Raw genomic sequence first — 19,428 nt, 5'->3', positions numbered from 1 at the left:
GAAGTTTTAATGAAATTTCCAGTTTTGTTTCAATTCATTTTTAAAACAAAAGAAAAGGAAAATGAATTAAATTTCATTTGTTTTCCTTCTTTTTGCTTAAATAAATTATGGCCACCAGTTTCCCATAAAGGAAAAGAAAACAAATGAAAAATATTCACCTTTCCCTCCCCAGATCCTTTTATGCTCTTGTTGAAAATGTCTTCAAGGTGCCAATAGACTGAAGCTAAGTGCCATTATAAGTTTGTGCCATACAAAATGGTGCTAATCTGGACCTGAGCCTGGCCCATGCCATTTTATATGGCAAAAATTAACAATGGCACTGACTGTGGTCTGCCAATGCCATTTTCAATAACAACAGCCGTGGGCCAGGTTTAAGCAGGGATAGCTACCATTCAATAAATATCTTTTCAACAAGAAGTTAAGTGGGTCTGAGGGCCGGGGAAATGAATGGGGCAGGCCTGGGAGTAGGGGGAGGGGGGGTTATGATGGACTCTACATTTTAACTTGAATTTTAAAAACCCAATGTGCACCAAAACCAGGAGACAAGCGCAAAAGTCGAGCTTGTGTGCACCCACCAAATGTTAAAAGCCACCTAGATACGCACATACCTCAAAGATTTTCAAAAGGGAGTGGAGTGTGGGCCTGGCCTGGGCAGGCCATGGGTGTTTCAATGCCTGGCCAAGAGATGTGCCTGTAAATATTTATGCTCCTGGGCGCACCCAAATCCCAAGCCACATAAGTTTGCTTCTCCTTTGGAATGGGTATAAGTGAAAAAAATAAAAAGCAAGAGCCATTTCTCAGGGAGTTAAAGGGTGTGGGGTAGCAAGGGGGGAGGGGCGTGCTTATTATCAAACCAGTGGGGTTTGGAGGATCTTGCTGTTATCTGGGTGAACTGGTGGATGAATTGGTGAAAGTGCAATGGTAGGGATGCGCGCCCCTTTTATAATTCCCCAACTTATGTGGTAGAAGAAGGATTTACATACATAGGCACACTCCCAATTAATTGGGAGTACATGCCCACACACTTAGACTATTTTATAATATATATGGATATAGACGCGCAAGTTATTAAATGGCTGCATATGTTGGCACATGCCAACTCACACATAAAGTGCGCTGGCTTGTCAGTTTGAAAGTTACCATCCCTTTTTGTTTTGATTCATTTTTCATTTTGGGGATTTTTAAATTTAATTTATTATATATTTATTTTCTTTTCAAGAAATGAAAACAAATAATGCAACAAACAAAATGGAAAAAAATAAATAAAAAAATTGTCTGGGTTCAACCCTACTAATATTTGGAGATATTTGACATGGAGTATTTTATCCTAAGCTGAAAACAAACATAGACAACCTCAGTGAATATTTTTTTCTTTTGCAGAAATTGATTCCTAATTGTACATTTATTTATTTATTTATTTATTTATTTATTATTTTTATTATACCGAGTTTCATGATAGGAATCACATCAACCCGGTTTACAATTAACAATGTGAGTAAAGGCAGAGAGTAACATAGTAAAACATTTCCCAATTCAACGTCACATATAGAATGAAACTTAACAGATATAATAACAATATTTAGGATGTGAGAAAGTTACAAAAAACAAGGAAAAATAACTAGGATCTGAAAGTGTCACATAGTCAATGCACATGTAAAAGGGATATGCATTTATAAGAAATGAAATAGGAAATTACAAGAAAATTTCCTATTTCATTTATTCCTATTTCATTTAATTTTGTTCTCAAAATGAACCAATTGAAAATCCGATGAAATTTTGTTAGTTTTCACATTTTGTTTTACAAACCCCGAAAAAAGTCATCTATTGCTCCTAGGTCCAGGCCTGAGACCAGGGCGTCACCTAGCAAATATAATGATGCCCAAATTAGGGGTCACAACCTACATTGGAGCATAACACCAAGGTCTCAGCCTAGCCCCTGGCCCAATAATGGAGCTTTGTCCAAGACCTGAGCAAAGGCCTGGGCCCCAAAATATTTGCTGTGGCCAGGAACCCTCCCAGCCCCTACTTACCTTATCCTTCGGGGATATGACACTGCAGCCTAGGCACAGACCCAACTCCGGGGCCCAGCCCAGTGGCCGATTCCTGACACATGGTCTTCAGCCTAGGCCAGGGCCCAGGCCCAGGCCTAATGCTGATGCCCAGCCAGAGGCCAGGTCCATATGACAGGATGCCTCCGCTCAGGCATCAATCCAGACCCTGGTCAAGAAGACAAAGCACAACCTCGTATGCAAATGTCCATTTCTTTCTTCTTCAAAATGATGCCTCCTAAGCCAAGGGCACCATTTTAAACTGCCATATACCAAAATGGAGCCCTTGGCTAAGGAGGAAAGGACTGGGCACCTGGCCTTGGCCCAAGGCTGAGGCCCAGGTGTCAAGATGTGGCCTCCATGCTGGGCCCCAGCATTAGGTCTGGATCTAGGCAGAGGCTCAGGTATCAGGATCCAGCCTCCAGATCAGACCCTGGCATCTAGCCTTTTCCTAGGCTAAGGCCCAGGCATTTGAATCTGGCCTCTGGTCTGGGCTCCAGCATCTGGAATTGGTTAAACAGAGTTTGAGACTTCAGTGTCCAGCCTAGTCCCTGGAATCATTTCTAGGCCGCCAAGCCTAGGCCTTTGCATAGAGCATAGGCCAAAGTCACAGTGATCTCCCATAGCCTAGGCCTACAGAAGGCCGAGGCTTCAACCTGGACCTAGGCCTCATCAGTGGATCCCCCTGGACAGGGTAAGTGGAAGGTGGGGAGGATCCTGGTCCTGGCATTTTCCTGGGTGGGTAGTGAAAATGGGAAGCCTTGGGAGGCCCCGTTTCATTTTTAAATTTGTTTGTGGGATGGTTTATTTTAATGTGAACCGTTGTGATGGCACCCGCTTAACGACGGTATAGAAAAGATTTTAAATAAATAAATAAATAAATCAATAAATAAATGTATATTTTGTTTTTGTAAACTTCAGAAAACAAAAGCTCACAAAACAAAAATCATGGAAAAAAACATCCCAATAAAGAAATTAAAAAACAAAATGAATTTTTTTTCAGAACACTTTCCTAACATGTAAATACTTTGAAAGTTTCTGAAACAATCATCATTAATCTCTCGTTGTTTCAGACCTTAGAATGGTAAAACCTGTCACAGCAACCTATTCAATTTATTAAATGTTTATTATCACCCACATTTAAACTTCATAATTTTAACTGGTTGCACCAATTGTCTGACCTTCTTTAATATGGCATAAAGTAGACATGTGAATTGGAAATTTAATATTTACATCTTAATGTGTCTTGAACTATCCTTCCATATTTGTTGTCAAAAAAGTTGTCCAAGGAAGACAAAAGTTAATTGGCATCCATTGAAATTATTTCAAACTTCAGTCAAGAGAAACGATGCTTTAATTAATGCTTTAATTAAATTGTTAATGACACATTATGCTGCTTTGGTCTGAACAGAAAATTAGACAATTTAGATGTAATAATATAAAAGGCTACTTTTTAATCTATTCCACTGAACCTGCAAGGTGAGTAAATATTGTGCTTCATTAAGTTCTTGCTTCTATTTACCTTTATTACTTTAATTTCTCTTTTGCATTTATTTAGCCCAAACTATGAAATAAGTTTCTTACACAAAAGTTCATGCTTTAGAGATTGAAAGAACTTCAATTAAATGTTTAGAAAGTTGAACTTAAAATTCTGTAGTAGAGTACCTTATATACAAAGTTCATTTATCTGAAAACACAGAAACATAGAAACATGACGGCATCCATCCAATGTATGTAGTATATTTCTCATCACTTCCTTAGAAATCCCCTGCATTTATCCCATGCTTTCTGGAATTCAGATACTGTTTCTGTCTCCACCACTTCCACAGGGAGGTTGTTCCACACATCTAACACCCTTTCTGTAAAGAAATATTTCCTAAGATTACTTCTGAGTCTACCCCCATTTCAATGTTACCTGACCCGGCATTGTTACTCAGAGGAAGTCCACGACAGTCTATGTGCACTGGTGCTCAATCTTTAATCCAGCATATATAAGATAAGTCTATTTACTTATAGCTTTTACTTGCAAAACAAAAAATATATATAAAAATCTAGTACTGTTGACTCACATTAGAGAGTGGGAATCCAGACAGTGACAGATGATTATACTTTAGCACATTTATTGATCAGGAACTCTTTGTGCCTGTCAAATGCTATATGAGGCTCACTTACAATCTTTTAATTGTGAATTTATTATCCAAAATATATAGGTGTACATTTTAATACCTACACATGGGCGTCCATGTGCGCGCGCTACCCGGCGCGCACACATGGACGCTTGATTTTATAACATGCGCGCACAGGTGCACCTTGGCATTGGTGGACTCCGGGGCTGGTGGGAATTTCATACTGTAACAACTCATGGAACACTTGTGGATTCCCACCATCCATTCTCCGGTGCACTTGCTACTCTCATCGATCCATGGTGAACCTCTCCCTGGCAAAGTTACCCACACCATGGCCCCTATTCAGCTACGCACCGGGACCCTGCACCTGGAAATCATTTCTTTCTATATCTTGGACAAGGCTATTCATCCGGTAGTTTTGGGACTGCCCTGGCTACAGCAGCACACTCCGCAGTTCAACCGGACCATCTTACAGCTCTCTCGTTGAGGCCCCTCCTGCTATGAAAACTGCCTAGAGTCCGTCTCTCTGCTGCCTTGTATGACTACCTCGCACTCACTTCCCGGCCTTTGGGCAATGTTCTCTCTACCTAGCTTGATGTTACCCATCAGGTAGAGAGTCCATTAAGCTAGGTTGAGAGAATATTGCACAAATCTCATCTTTGGGTGAGTTTCCTCACTCCGAAGGTCATCAAATCTTCACAATAGAGCACTGTTCTGTTCGTACGTCTCACTTTGAATATCAACGTGACCCCCTAACCCCTACAATAATACCTAAACCTCACCTCGAGTTACTAGGTGGGCCTCCCATAGGGATACAAATACATATCTAGAGAGAGGGCATTATAGCTTCTCTCTCTCACTCTCTCTCTCTCTCTCTCTCTCTTATTGCAAAGTCTGAAAATGTTATTGCAATTTGCACTTTCTTAGCTCTTTGCATAGGTAATTGCAATAAACTGTATATTAGCATAAAACATGTCCCTTTTGCTATCGCACGCGATACTTATCACATTTTGATAAATCCAGGCCTTTGATAAATCTTCTCACCTTTGCTGGGACCAACCCAACCAAATCCTGCTCTTAGATCCATGCTTAATTGTCAAGAATTGTATTTGCTTCCAAAATAGCCTATGGGAACATAAATGGATTTGCCCTCCACTGGACTTTAATGTAAATACTTTATATACTCTTGAAGAAAACTATTATGATGTTATTTTCTCTTCAAGATTTGAAGAGCAAAAATCAAAGGAGCTTCCATCTTATGGTTATTGTAAGTTGTCTGAAGGTATGTGTAACTAAGTGTAAAGATGGAATGGGGTGGCAAGGTATACATAAAAAAAATCTAAGCTTAGAGCTACTTAAACAGTTATAAAAGCACAAAGGGATATTTAACTCCATAGTAGAGTATTTGAATGGATTGACGTAAATGAACTAAAACTATTATGATATATCCTAATGATATCAGATGAATTATTTATAAATGATTTGGAAAGAAATACGATGAGTGAGATAATCAAATTTGCAGATGACACAAAATTGTTCAGAGTAGTTAAATCACAAGCAGATTGTGATAAATTGCAGGAAGACCTTGTGAGACTGGAAAATTGGGCATCCAAATGGCAGATGAAATTTAATGTGGATAAGTGCAAGGTGATGCATATAGGGAAAAATAACCCGTGCTATAATTACACAATGTTGGGTTCCATATTAGGTGCTACAACCCAAGAAAGAGATCTAGGTGTCATAGTGGATAACACACTGAAATCGTCGGTGCAGTGTGCTGCGGCAGTCAAAAAAGCAAACAGAATGTTGGGAATTATTAGAAAAGGAATGGTGAATAAAACGGAAAATGTCATAATGCCTCTGTATCGCTCCATGGTGAGACCGCACCTTGAATACTGTGTACAATTCTGGTTGCCGCATCTCAAAAAAGATATAATTGCGATGGAGAAGGTACAGAGAAGGGCTACCAAAATGATAAGGGGAATGGAACAACTCCCCTATGAAGAAAGACTAAAAAGGTTAGGACTTTTCAGCTTGGAGAAGAGATGACTGAGGGGGGATATGATAGAGGTGTTTAAAATCATGAGAGGTCTAGAAGGGGTAGATGTGAATCGGTTATTTACTCTTTCGGATAGTAGAAAGACTAGGGGGCACTCCATGAAGTTAGCATGGGGCACATTTAAAACTAATCGGAGAAAGTTCTTTTTTACTCAACGCACAATTAAACTCTGGAATTTGTTGCCAGCGAATGTGGTTAGTGCAGTTAGTATAGCTGTGTTTAAAAAAGGATTGGATAAGTTCTTGGAGGAGAAGTCCATTACCTGCTATTAAGTTAACTTAGAGAATAGCCACTGCCATTAGCAATGGTTACATGGAATGGACTTAGTTTTTGGGTACTTGCCAGGTTCTTATGGCCTGGATTGGCCACTGTTGGAAACAGGATGCTGGGCTTGATGGACCCTTGGTCTGACCCAGTATGGCATTTTCTTATGTTCTTATGTTTTTAAAGCCCTAGATAGCTTAAAGCAAGTAACATTCACAATAATAGAACAAAACAAAAATCAAAACATTAGACTAAAAATGTCATTGCAGTGGTCCTCAATAATCAAAACTGTGATGAAATAGATGTGTCATGAGGAATTTCTTAAATGATTGTGTACAATTAGTCATACCAAAGTGAAAGGTAAAAGGTTCCATAGTATAGGGCCAGTGACAAAAAATAGTCTCTCAGTTCAGCCAGCCAGACCTGCTTAACAGAAGGTACATCTAGAAGACCTCTCTGTATTGACTAAATAGCATAAGTGGGATTATACATGTGTCAATTTTGATTAATCCAGGGCAACCAATCAGTTTTTATCATCTTATAGATCAGTAATAGGACTTTAAACTGAATTCATTCTGCAACAGGCTGCCAATGCAGTTATTGTAACACAGGAGAAATGCAAGCTCTTTGACATAGGCCAGATATCAGGCTCATTCCTAAATTCTGTAAAACTTGTAAGGCATGTAGCACATTCTTGCTAAGCCCTAAGATCAAAGCATTCCAATAGTCTAGTGTTGGCAATACCAGGATATGGACCAAAGACCAAAATTCATAAACTCCCAAAAGGGAGAGTAGCAGCCTCATTTGCAGGTTGTAGTAGCCTGATTTAATGATTTTGATTTGAGATATCTTCAAATTGGAATCAAGCAGGACCCCTAAGCTCTTAACTTGAGTAACAGTGGAAACAGAATGATTTTGAAATAAAAATGAAGTGGAGACATTCAACTTTTCTGACCTTTGTAAAACCAATACCTCGGTTTTCTTTAAGTTGAGTGCTAGCATATTGAATATCAGTCATTGTTGCACCTCAGATAAACAGATGGAAATCATCTCAAATCTCTCCATCCAATTTGAGAATACGAGGATGAAAAACTGAATATCATCAGTGAAGATGCGGTATCTGAAACAGAACCCAGCAAGCAGCCTGCACAAGGGAACCAATTTCTCCATTTCTCACAAATGCTTATAGTTAAACTAACTATATTGGTATATTTCCTGGGCTATTTTGAATTGAAAAATTTAGAAATACAAATGATTCTCAATATCATTCTTTCCTGTTGAAATTTCATATTTCAAATATTGACACATATATATCTTTTGCATTTTTGATACCCAAAGCATAGAATTTCTCAAACTGTCTTTGTAGGTATTCCTTTACCCAAACACATTAATGACTGAAGTTATTTTGATGTTTTTTCCTGGTTCAGTGCCTTGGCTGCCAATGTGTAATCAGTCTCTACCATTAGTCCAAAATTGTTTCAAAATTGATAATTTTGCAGGGATGATTTGCCCATTGCCTGATACAAGCTTTCTGAATATACTATCCTATAAACATTGTTACATCTTAATCTCTTTCAAAGACGCTGGTCTATAATTTAAAAATGTGCTTTCAAAATGCTTTTCACACTTACTTTTATCCCAATAGGGTTTCTTGAAAAAAATTTTTGAAGAGTGTAGAGTGATGCTTCATACAATTTCAAGGCACCATCCCGGTATGCCTTACTTAATTTTTTAATCATAAGCACCACCGTCCACCCTATGAACCTTTTATTATTTTTCTCAAAATTTTTATTTTTTTATTTTTATATTGTTCTAAAATTTTTTGTAAAAGTGTGAAAAGTTCAAAGCAAAGGTAGTAATAGTTCACCAATTAAATGCTCAAAAAATCCAAAAATGTTAAATGGATGTTATCCCAAATGTCACTTAGCTTAAGCTTGAATCCTGAGTATTCCATACAACTGTTGGCAAAGTTTACCCCAACAAGGCCCAGTTTCGAATTGCTTCTTCGTCAGGGGAAGCCACTTAACCACTGCACATCTCAGCTCACATTCATTCTTTATTTGTCCATTAATGACCCTAAAAAAGCTCGCAATGCACTGCCTGGTACTCTCAAAAAAATGGTGAACCTGAATACCCCTGCTCGGCGTCCTTCTTTAAAGGGACTCCATCAAGTGACTTTATTGTGATTGTGATTTTGATTACCCCCACTTTTTGTGGATTGGCAGTGATTTTGATACAAGCTTTCTGCAAACATTTGTTCATTATATTCATATTTCTTGCCTACTCTCCCTATCAAAAATAATTCAGCATATTAAAAATAGTCCTTAAGTAGATACAAATCTTATATTCAGATGTCTCCCCCTTATGAGGGGTAAGAATCCTAGGCTTCCTATAGCTCTGTGGGTTAGGCATGAATAGGATAAACTAAGAGATGGGTGGGAGACCAGTGGTTTCAAAGTTAAGTGTTATTAATTGGAGTGCTATGAAATGTTTTTATGATAAATACATCTAAAACATGTATCTTTGTGTGATGCACAAATACAAGGCAGCTAAGAATTAAAGTAATTTATCCTTATGTATGTATAACATTACATTTTCCCCTAGTATTAAATATATTCTTTTAAAAAAAGACAGCTTGATGAGGTTTTTCTGAGAAGCCAGACTAAAAGATAATTATAGCAATGAGATTAGACTCGTAGAAATAACCAAGGTCACTGTAGTGGCTGTGATTATTTCTCTGGATATGGTTGAAATGTATTTCTCAACTTGACTCAAAAAGGGCCTTCTAACAGAAATTTTAAATTACATAGGAATGGTCCAATGTCAATTATGTATTGTGATTTATACAGAGAGTAAAAAAGAGGACCAATGAAATTGAGAGGTTATGGTTGTGTTCTTCTGAACAAGTTGGCTTACAATAGCTGATCAATATTTGTTAAGTTATACTCTATCAAACTAATTATAATTATGGAAACAGACAATAGCAGGCTATAAAAAAGACTAAAATAAGATCTAATTAGACAAGAATGCATGTTCCTCCTTATCAGTAACAAAATGTACTATGCCTGTAGATATTTAAAATTAAGACATGAGTGATGCTTACATAATCATGACTAAGGACATATTTACTGTGTCATGCTGACCAGTCATAGAGTTATTTGAAAGGATAAATAATGGTTTCCTTACCTATTTAGCCTCACTCATGAGTTTCTAAATCTTTATCATAGCCTTTCTCAGTCATCTCTTCTCCAAGCTAAAGAGGCCTCACCTGTTCAGCTTTTCTGTATAAGGGAACTTTTCCATCCCCTTAACCCTTTTTGTTGCATTTTTCTGTGCATTTTCTAACTTTGCTATATCTTTTTTGAGATGGTGCAACCAGAACTTCAAAGAATATTATACAGAGGCATTAGGATGCTTTCTGCTTTATTCTCTATTTCTTTCTGAATAATTGCTAACATTCTAGTTTCTCCTTTGAGTGCCACTACTCACTAAGCTAAGGATTTCAACACACTATCCACAATGAGTCCAAGGTTCTTTTTCTGGGTGGTTACTTCTAATATAGACCCCAGCATTGTATACATAGAGAAGATAAATTTCAAGGAAATCCGTGCAGTCCTATTTACATGCATATATGGCTGCTTGGAAATCTACTACAATATTTTAGAAATACGCACGTACGCACAGATTATAAAATTCACATATGTCTACCCCCTAATATACAAGCGTATGTTTGGTTACATGTGAATACCTGCAATCCATTGAAAGTGCATATTTTCCTACCCATTTTATAAACATATGCATACATATTTTAAACACAAAAAAATATATAACTTGTTGCATGCGCAACTGAAATTGCCAGTTTGCCAATACCTCCACCTGTTCGCCCAGTCCTTCTCCAGGTCATCCCACCTAGTTTTACATCCTGAACTCCACCCGGTTCACCCAGATTTCCCATCCAATTGATATCAGACAACAAATGAGTCATATCTCAGTTTTGCAAGATAATTAGCATGTGTAAATTTGTGGAATTCCAGAACCCAACTATACTCAGCATATACTTTGGCTCTGGAATTCATTGCCGGGGGATATGGTTTCAGCAGTTAGTGTTACTGGGTTTGAAAAAGGTTTGGATAACTTCCTAGAGGTTCACAGAAGTCTCTTATAAAATAGAAATGTATATGTAAATCTTAGCCCTGCCCCAGGACTACCCCTTATTTGTGCATGTAAATGTGCATATGAAACAAAAAAACACACATACTTTTGATGTTTATAAATAGCATGTACGCAAGTACAAGCTACTTACACATATAGGGCCTGATTTTCAAAAGCATTAAAAATGTGTTTTGCACATGTAAATCACAAGCAGACAGTGACAAAATGCAGGAGGACCTTGCGAGACTGGAAGATTGGGCATCCATATGGTAGATGAAATATAATGTAGACAAGTGCAAGGTGATGCATATAGGGAAAAATAACCCATGCTGAAGCTACATGATGTTAGATTCCATTTTAGGAAAATGATTTGGGTGTCATAGTTGATATTACATTGAAATCGTTGGCTCAGTGCACTGTTTGCAGTCAAAAAAGCAAACTGTATGTTAGGAATTATTAGGAAGGGAACGGAAAATAAAACAGAGGTTGCCATAATGCCTCTGTTTCGCTCCATCGTGAGACCACACCTGGAATACTGTGGCATTTCTGGTCGCAACATTAAAAAAAAGATATAGTTGTACAGGAGAAAGTACAGAAAAGGGTGACCAAAATGATAAAGGGCATGAATGGCTCCCCTAGAAGGAAAGGCTAAATAGGTTAGGGCTGTTCAGCTTGGAGAAAAGATGGCTGAGGGGGTTATGATAGAGGTCTACAAAATCATGAAAGGACTTGAACAAGTAAATGTATATCGGTTGTTTACTGTTTTGGATAATACAAGAACTAGGTGGCATGCCATAAAGATAATAAATAGCACATTTAAAACAAATTGAAGACAATTCTTTTTCACTCAAATCACAACTAACAGCATAAGAACATAAGAAATTACCATGCTGGGTCCATCAAGTCCAGCATCCTGTTTCCAACAGAGGCCAAACCAGGCCACAAGAACCTGGCAAGTACCCAAACACCAAGAAGATCCCATGCTACTGATGCAATTAATAGCTGTGGCTATTAGGGATGTGAATCGTTTTTTAACTATTTAAATTATTGTCCGATAATTTTAAAATCGTCATTAATCAGTAAGGGACTCGATACAATAGGAATTCCCTCGATTTATCGTGAAAAATCGTTAAATCGAGTACGGGAATTATTTGGGGGGGAGGGAGGGAAAACCGGCACACCAAACAACCCCCAAACCTACCCCGACCCTTTAAAACCAATCCTTAACCCTCCCCCACCCTCCCGAACTCTGCCAAAATGTTAAATTACCTGGTGGTCCAGTGGGGGGGGGGGGGGGGGGGTCCCGGCGCGATCTCCCGCTCTCGGGCCATTGGCGCCATTTTGGCTTCCACTGATAAAAATGGCGCCGATGGCCCGATAAAAAAAACCCCACCCCGACCCTTTACAAATTACCTCTTTGCTTCTCCCACCCTCCCGACCCCCCAAAAAACCTTTTACATGTACCTGGTGGTCTAGCGGGGGGTCCGGGAGCCATCCCTTCAATCATACCCTCGGTGCAGGTGCCGGTGCTGGACTGGTTTTAAAATGGCGCCGATCGCCTTTGCCCTGACTATGTCACAGGGAGCGACCGTCGCTCCCTGTGACAAAGTGAGGGCAAAGGCGATCGACTGCCAGTATGGCGCCGATCGCCTTTGCCCTCACTATGGGCCTCATTTTCCAAAGAGTTACCGCGCGCGATACGGCTGTACCGCCTGCGCTAAATTCACGAACCGCGATAACAAGCATATATCGCGGTTTGCGAATGCAAATATGGAATAATGTATTCAGGGGGCGGAGTTGGGGCGGGGCAAATGTAAAGTAGGGAGGAGGTATCGCGTGGCGCGAAACCCGCGGCGGTGTTAGCGCGGACGTATCGCTTGGCGCGAACCCTGCGGCGGTGTTAGCGCGGCTCCTAACGCGGCCAATAACTACAACCCTTTCAAATGCGATACAGTCTATCGCGGCGCACAGCGCGCAGCGCGCTAATAGCGCGTTGAACGAAAATTTGCCAAACCAATCCCCATAGACCTACAAATGTAGAGCTGGCCAATAAAAAGGCCTGTTCTTAGTAGGTGAATCTGCTCCACACATTCACGGTGTATGGGGCAGGTGCACGCCATGGCTGACCAGGCCCAACGCAGACGCAGATGCCAGGATGTTGGTCGACGTCGCCATCGTTACAGGCATTGGATCTATCTGCCACGAACCTCATTGCTGGGAATGCCAGAGGATGTAGTCATCAGCAGATATCGCCTCAGCACTCGTGCCATCATGGAACTATATGGAGACATACGAGGTGCCCTTGAGGCCCGAACCCGAAGGAGCCGTGCCATCCCCGGCCTGACCAAACTCTTGGCCGCCCTGCATTTCACAGCAAGTGGCTCCTTCCAATCCACGGTAGCTGTTGTGGGTGGCATGTCACAGAGCACCTTTTCCCGGTGTCTGCACCAGGTCATTGCAGCTGTTATGGACCGCATGCCTCGCTACATAGCATTCCCACGCAACAGACAGGACCTGATGGACCTCAAGCGTGGTTTCTATGCCGTTGCCCGCTTTCCGAATGTCATTGGAGCTATTGACTGCACCCATGTGGCCATCGTTCCACCCCCGTGAGATGGAGGCAGCCTACCGCAACAGGAAGCAGTTCCACTCCCTCAACGTGCAAGTGGTGTGTGATGCTGGAATGCGGATCCTCTCGGTGATGTCCAGATTCCCGGGGTCAGCGCACGATGCCTTCGTACTCAGGCAATCAGCTCTGTTTCGCAAATTCGAAGATGGCCTGTATGGCGATGGTTGGCTTGTAGGTAAGATCCACATTAACATACATATAACATTTTTGCAAGGGTCATCTCTGTAATGGCACACAAAGGTGATGTAGACGCCTGTTGTGATGGAGTCACAGGTCCCCATCAGAACAGACCTGAGTGGGACATTGTGTTACTGAAAGTGGTGTAATGGCTCAGGCACCCAACCATGTACCATTGGCTGCCAAGCACAAACTATGCAGTACGCCTTGTATGTGGCATGGCTTGCTCACCTCACCGCACAGGTGGACAGCCTACACATATTGGGTGTAGCCATGGCTACTGGCAGTGTGCAAGATGAATTGAGACCTGTCATGTAAGAGCAGCTCACATCCACAGGTGTTAGTGAGCCCCTGACGTTCCTGAGACCTTGCATGAACATCTCTACTCAGTTGTGCACATTGAGGGGCAGCCAGTTGACACCATGTATGTTGTTGGGTAGGCATACCGACAGAGAAGGTGTACCTGAGCACATATGTCAGTAAACAATGACTGGAGTGCATACTGCATATGATTTAAACACAGGGATGTCAGGACAGTGGTGTAATGCACCAACCGCATACACAGAGCTGACATACATCTCACTGTTTAGGGGCCCTTCACGTGCTATAACGCCTAATAGCCACACACCAGCTGTGTGCCAAAGCAATCCTGACACCACACACATAAGGTGTAGAGAAACAGGAATGGGCTGCCTCGTGCCATCCGGTTCAACTGCATGTATTGAGCACATACACCCATGGGACAGAAACATAAGTATGTGTAATCTGTTCCCTATGTCATTGCTACAGGAGACGCAGCCTATGGATGCAGGCCCTGGCTGATGACCCCGATCCCCCAGCCTGCCACAGCACAACAGCTGGCCTATAATCGGTCCTTAACTGCTACCCGCATGGTCATCGAACGTACCATCGGCCTTTTGAAGAGCCGCTTCCGATGTTTGGACAAGAGTGGGGGAGCGCTACTGTATGCCCCCCCCAAGGTTGCTCAAATAATCCTGCTTTGCTGTGTGTTCCATAATGTGGCTCTTCGCCATGGAATACCTGTGGCTATAGCTCCAGACCTCAGACCTGATCCCCCATGTGCGCATGCACGACGGCATGACAACACACTCAGGGGCAGCCAGGTTCGCCAACACCTTATACAGACACATTTTTAAGGTTGGCATGGGGCAGACCCCTGCCCCAGACGGCCTGTTTGCCCACCGATGGGTTAGGAAATAGGTTAGTGTGCAGAGCTCCTTTCAGTCTGCTACGTGCTTCACCTGCTATGTGTGTCCACCCAACAACTGTGTGGGGTGCTGGCCTGCCACAGAGGATGTAGGCCATAATAGGGTGGGGAAGCGCTGCCTCAAGCCTCTGCTGAGGTGCTGTATGTGTGATACCTATTCTGTGCCATTGGGCTAAGCACTTGCTACATACTCTGGGTTGCTGTGCAGTGCACTTCTGCCATCCAAGGTGTACCACACACCTGTGTCATTCCAGATATGGCACACATTATCTGATGGAGTTACTCAGCAACACAGTGCACCTCAGCAGCAAGGAAGAGCTACCTGGCCATGCATGCTCCTGGAAGCAGCACACACACATGCTGTCAGACCCCTCATGATATAGATGGCCCCTGTTGGGACACACAGCCACCATTTAATGCAGGCCGGACATACTCCTGTCATGACATCTCACCTGAAGAAAGTGTCAGCAGTGCTGGCTGCACGGAGCTGTGGGCTGGGGCTACCCAGCCACCTTACGCATTTTTGGCTACAAAGGTGATGGCCTGACTGTTGGCATGTGATGGGGAGGACAGCGTGTCAGGCAGGGTGAGAAACTAATGGCTGACCCTATCATCTATGGAGACTCCAGACATGGCTGTTCATGCAGGCTTGGCCATAACTCCACTATTATTTAACTCCTAACAGTCAACACACCTCACCATAAATATGACTATTAGCTACCTCTTACAATGTGATTATATATACTTATCTTGTTTTCCTTTTCATATGTTGCCTTCTTACTCCAAATTCTATATTCCGCTGTTACATGTAACAGCTTTTTCTGCACTATTGTTCAAGTGTAAGCTTATTTTGCACTCCTGTGTCATGTGAACCAGCATGATGGGACTATTGTCAGGAATGTTGGGATATAACAAACTGAAATAAATAATTACAATAAATAAAGGATTCCTCATACTGGAAGCATGTGTGGCTCATAAAGTATGTAGGATACAGTGGCCTGTCGCCCTCATACTGTACGGTATAATGGTACACAGGGCAGGAAGGTGACCGATTGGGCTGAGGATTGGTCTGCGCTCTGACCATAACCATGCCTCCCCCCCAGTCTGGCCACAAGATATGCAAACCCATCCCACCCAGCTTGTGTGACTGGGACAGGTTGCTGTGTTGCCACTATCTGACAATGATGGTGCTGCCCACTGCAGCACCCCATACCAGGATGGCATCTCGGGGTACAGGTGGTACCTAGGCTCTGCATTACACCCCCCCCCCCCTCACCACCATCCACTCTTGCTTTGGCCCTCAAGCATGATCCCATGCAGATGTACACCTGGAGCCTACAGGTACTGTACCTTATGAGGGTGCACCCGTCTGGCAGCACGCGAGCTGGCTGCACCCAGCGATGTCTTCCACAAGGGGATATAAGGAGGGCCAACGGTGCCATCAGCCCCTGCCATGGCTGGTCACAGTGTTCAAATACCTCACACTTGGCCAAGCAAATGTGCATCCTTAACAATTGTGCTACCTGCTGCACCACAGTTGTATGGTCCTGGTTGCCACTAGCTGGGTATGCAGACGTTAAACAGGCTGCACGGTACATGCTGTATGTTCTGACATGGCTACCTGTTCTTAATGAGGTGGAATGTGTCAGTGAAGCAAGATGTGCCTAAGGGTGTTGACAAATACCATCACAGTGTTCAGTGTTGCACTTGGCCTCTGCCTCAGTGCATACACAGGCCACACAGTGCCATGGACATGGAGGCAACACCGTACACCATGTATGGCAAGCGTTCGACAGGTGACAGCTTCCTGATGTCCACGTACAGTGGAAAACCATCATTCATGGATTGTGTCCTCCATGGGTGCACCAACAGGGTCCTTAGTAATGCCATGAATACAGAAGTGTGTGAGACCCAGTGATACAGATCTTCATTATAATCTACTGAATTAGAACAGGACAACAATCATTCACATGCTGCAGAACCCCAGTGTACCTCCCTCCCTACAGGTGTGCTGGTCAGTCAGACGGTGACAGCTAACCAATGTGGCACACACATCATCATCAGTAGAACATTACTGTTTCCACATGCTGAATGACCTGTGGCACTGCCTGACAGGCCATATGTGTAGGAGACCCCTTTACCTTGCTTCCCAAGTATGTAGTGCACAGGAGCTGGTGCACAGTGGTGGTACCAGTACTGCTAACTGCGCTGTGTGCAGGCATATAGGGAATAAGGGCCACACATGGACCTACATGTCCCTCCGCGTGACATAGATGCACTCATATTGGTACGTTGGGAGGGTAGGCGTCCCATCCACATGATGTCCCTCAAAAAAGGCTTGCAGGTACAGGAGCTTCACGACAGGGTTTGTGGCACAATGGGTGTGAGGTGGCTACATAACATGATGGTGACACAGGTCACACAGTCTGTGTAAAATGTCTGCTGAAAATGATGTGTGAGCAACATTGTTTACCTGTAACTGTCGCAACTGCACACCTGTAGGAAGGAAAGTCCACTGGGGTTCTGCAGCATGTGAATGATTGTTGTACTGTTGAGGGACAGTTATGTCTAACAAATATCTGTCACAACTGACCGATACCTGTGACTGCCCTGTACTGGTTAGCCAATCAACATGCCCTATCACCAAGGACAGTCCACCTTGGTGAGTGGCTGGCATATGTGTGTGTAGTGACCTTACATATGTGAAGACACTGTAGGACTCTGGACCACACAGTGTGGGCCATCAGATGGTGGGCCATGTCCACCATTGGAACAGGTAATGGAGGAGCCATGCACACCCCACAGCTAGGAGATGGCACCAGAGGGATGTGTGCCACTATGGATGGGACCCCTTGTTGCGATATCTGCACCTTTCAGACCCACAAAATCCTACATGGGTGAGTAACAGTGACTGCACAACAGCAGTCACCACATCAGTGTGCACATGGACACCCGCTAAACACACTTAAGGGCTGTTAACCATGCCTTACACCGCGTGCACCCTGTACACAGGTATGACATGTTGCCATTAATATTGTCCCCTCTCTGTACAACTAACAGCCCACTTAGCTGGCTGCTGACAGTCTGTGCAACTGCTGTAATACACAGCATGCAGGTAGCCACATTACCTTTCCCCTCCCACACTTGTCAGGGGCCCACAACCTTAATGCTAAAAGCGTGCCCATAGGATGGCGTTCCTGGCACACAACCAAGCTGCCATGGTGGGGATGCACAACGATATATGGGATTGCACACGGTACATGCTTAGCATGTACAGCTGGAAAGGCCTACACAGTATTGTATGCCAATGGTGCCTGGAAATTAAGAGTGTGCATGCCCTACCACTATCATGGATGTCGTGCATGCCAACCTCTCGGTCAGTCACCCAGCAGTGCTGGATGCTATCATCCAGTTACCTGCATAGGTGAGAGACCATCTAGGAAGCAACGTTGGCTAGTACCTTAGCATCAGTTCGCCTTACTTACATGGTGTGGGTCATGCACAGATAGGTACCATACTGAACCCTGGTCAGATATCCATGTCTGGCCTCCTCACCAACATCAGTGCATGACATGAGCAGTGCTATTGCAAGACATAGCTGCCCACCTCTTCCCCTTTCCTCACAGATCAGGAGTGCTGGCATACATCAGCAGACTCCATTACTGTGCATTCCCTGTATTGAGGAACAATACCTCTTCTACTGTCAGGGACATGTCTGGTACTGCCCTATGTTTTACTCTGTAAGGTATGTGGCAGACAGGTGCACATGTAGCAATAGTGACCCTCAGCCAGGGGACAGTTTGGACACTCTGTATTGCTGCAATGTGGGATACAGCATGCAAGGTGTGGCGGGGGGACACCAACAGCACATTAGGAACATAACAACGACACAATAGGTGGCAGGTTAAACAGGATATTTATTCCTGACAACATTCAGCAGGGTATAGTCAAGTATTATGTGAGCAGTAACAGCATACAATTGATGTTCCTAGGTATTCATTATCTGCAAGTACTAGATAGCTAATGGATCCAAAGGGATCCAATTCCGGACTACATCACTCCACCATCAGCAGTATTTACACATATGCAGGTAGTGGGTGTTATCAGTACTGGCAAAGCATGATTACCTAGGAACAGGAAGTGGCACCCCAATAGCTTGGATACTGTAATACATAGATTACCGCTGGTCAGTATACAATGAGTAGACAGGCATAGGCCCCAGGCAGTCCATGTTGAAAGAGTGCACTGAAAGAGGACAGCCTGACAGGCCAGCCAGCAGAGTGAAAGTCCAGGCCCCAGGCAGTCCAAGTTGAAAGAGTGCACTGAAAGAGGACAGCCTGACAGGCCAGCCAGCAGAGTGAAAGTCCAGGCCCCAGGCAGTCCAAGTTGAAAGAGTGCACTGAAAGAGGACAGCCTGACAGGCCAGCCAGCAGAGTGAAAGTCCAGGCCCCAGGCAGTCCAAGTTGAAAGAGTGCACTGAAAGAGGACAGCCTGACAGGCCAGCCAGCAGAGTGAAAGTCCAGGCCCCAGGCAGTCCAAGTTGAAAGAGTGCACTGAAAGAGGACAGCCTGACAGGCCAGCCAGCAGACAAGGTACCCAGCGGTTCAGCATGTAGGCAGCAGGCAAACACATGAAGGTTCAGGCTACAGCAGTGAAGGGTCAGGACCAGACAGCAGCAGCAGCAGGCGGAGGACACAGCAGCAGCAGCAGCAGGAGGAGGCCCAGGAGGACACAGCAGCAGCAGC

This window comes from Rhinatrema bivittatum, chromosome 3, assembly GCF_901001135.1.
Source record: "Rhinatrema bivittatum chromosome 3, aRhiBiv1.1, whole genome shotgun sequence".
NCBI lineage: Eukaryota > Metazoa > Chordata > Amphibia > Gymnophiona > Rhinatrematidae > Rhinatrema > Rhinatrema bivittatum.
This window is presented reverse-complemented; position numbering follows the sequence as displayed.